We start from the raw sequence: 2,165 nt of genomic DNA, 5'->3' as shown, positions 1-2,165 counted from the left end.
AAAAAAAAAAAAAAAAAAAAAAAAAAAAAAAAAAAAAAAAAACAGAAACAAAACAAAACAAAAGCAGTGCTGAATTTTGCCAAATGGCTATTCTACAATTATAAATTTGATCGGATAGTTTTTTCTTTATATTAATATGATAGATGACATTAATAGATTTTCTAGTACTGGGCCTCCTTTGCATTCTATGAATAAGCTCCACTTGATCATAATGAATTATGCATTTAATGTGCTGTCAAATTCTACTCAGTAATATTTTATTTAATACTTTAGCTCAATACTTAAAAGTGGACTCAATCAGTAGTATTATTTTGTATAGTCTGTGTCATGTGTGGAATTGATGTTACGTTTACCTTTTTCTTTTTCTTTTTTGGCAGCATGCTGGTATGGAGATCCAAATCCTTGACCTTGTGTTATAACACCACGCTGTAACCAACTGAGCTAACTGGCTACCCCTATGTTCACTTGATGCGGTTTCCTTCCTGTATCTTTTTCTACACTGTGGCATATGCTTGGTAGAGTTGAAATTATTTCATCTTCATTTATTATTTGTTTATTTATTTATTTATTTTAAAAGACAACCGGTAAGGGGATCTTAACCCTTGATTTGGTGTTGTCAGCACCACGCTCTCCCAAGTGAGCCATGGGCTGGCCCTGAAATTATTTCATCTTTAAAGGAGAAGTAGAGATGGTAATGTGTTGGTGCTTTTTTTGCTTGAAGAGTTCTTTCATAATTTTATTTTTAAAGATTTTTAAGCCTTTTAAGTTTACATATGTGTATCTATGAGCTTAATGTTATATTCATCACAGCATTGTTTGGTATAGTGAACTATGTGTATTAATCCAAAGTTCCCTCTCTAGGAGATGGTTAAATATTTTAAGCTTCATCCACACAATACTATGTAGCAGTAGAAAAGAAAGGCTGAAGATTTTTATGCAGTTACATGGAAAAAAAAACCCCATGATTTAAGGTGAAGCGATAAAAAGCAAGCTGCAGAAGGGTACATAATGACCTCGTTTTCATGATATAAAGGGAAAATAAGAAACTCTGGAAAGATACACAGGGAGCTATAAAAGTGGTTACTTCTTGTTGGAGTGAGCAGGACTGAAGCCATGTTGGGACCTAAAACTGCCTGGGCTGTTGAGGGGAGGAGGATAATTTAAAAGGACAGTTTTTTCCCTCTCCACTCTTTCTTCCCATCCCCTGAATTTCTTATCTTGCTCGCTAAGTAGGAAAACAAGGCTGAGAAGCTAATTAGTTCTTTGCAGAACTAACAGTTCTTTTTTGGGACTTGTAGAGTTTTGAGAAATGATCGAGGCCACGTGACTGGAAGATGACCTTGGGCACCAGCCAAGTACATTGGCATGAATCAAAATCTTGCAGGGTCCTGAGATAACAGCAAAGATGAGAACAGAAACCAGACGAGGCCTTGGCAAGACCCTGTACCTGACCCATACAAATGGACCCCTGGTAACTCACATCTCCTTCTCTCCTGCTTTTCACCTCCCATATTCCATTTCCTCAACCCTTCCTTTAAAAACCCCTCAGTAAATCTAAATCTTTGAAATGGGATAGCCTACCCTCTCCTTCAGCTGAATATATCTGCTTTTCTAAGTGTCTGTGTCTTTTTTTTCTTTCCTTCTCCAGGGGGCGGTAACATTCTGGGTGCCCAGGATTTGAGAACAGGGTAAACTAAGTCAGGGATGGAGGAAGAATTTAAGATTTGCCTTAATCATTCAAATGTTTTAAACACACTGATCTATTACACATTAAAATAAATAAAATATTCAAAATAAGTTTATAATTAAATAAAGAATTTACAACTCAATCAATGAGCTGAACTTTTTACTTCGAAGCCATTTTCTTGCTAAGATATGAATTGCTTCTATTTGAGAGCTTTAATGGCCTCTGCATTTCAAAATTCTCTAGGGGCACAAACAACTTGTTGGAAGTCAAGGTGTTCTTCCAGTTGGAAGTGTATTCCCCATATTTTATTTTTATTTTTTATTACTAGCATATTCATTATTACAAATAGTGATTTCTCTTTATGCCATTTACCCGACCTATTGCTCCCCAAACCCCCTCCCTTATCCCCCATCTCTAGTATCCTTAGGTTTGTTCTCTGCTTCTGAAAGTTCAATGTATTGTTGTTCAATGTATTTTC

The 2,165-nt window shown here is 35.8% G+C and overlaps 1 long non-coding RNA gene across 1 annotated transcript; it reads left to right on the top strand.

Annotated features, from left to right (window-relative positions):
• The first annotated feature begins 312 nt into the window (after positions 1-312).
• LOC103587727 lies at positions 313-1,829 on the top strand. Its single transcript, XR_550252.1, has 3 exons — positions 313-515; positions 1,299-1,471; positions 1,649-1,829. It is a non-coding gene; the product is annotated as an uncharacterized LOC103587727 (long non-coding RNA).
• The last annotated feature ends 336 nt before the right edge of the window (positions 1,830-2,165 follow it).

Source organism: Galeopterus variegatus, unplaced genomic scaffold, assembly GCF_000696425.1.
Source record: "Galeopterus variegatus unplaced genomic scaffold, G_variegatus-3.0.2 Scaffold486, whole genome shotgun sequence".
In the NCBI taxonomy this organism is placed as follows: Eukaryota; Metazoa; Chordata; class Mammalia; order Dermoptera; family Cynocephalidae; genus Galeopterus; species Galeopterus variegatus.
Note: the sequence above shows the minus strand (reverse complement) of the source record. Positions and strands in the feature narration are given on the sequence as shown.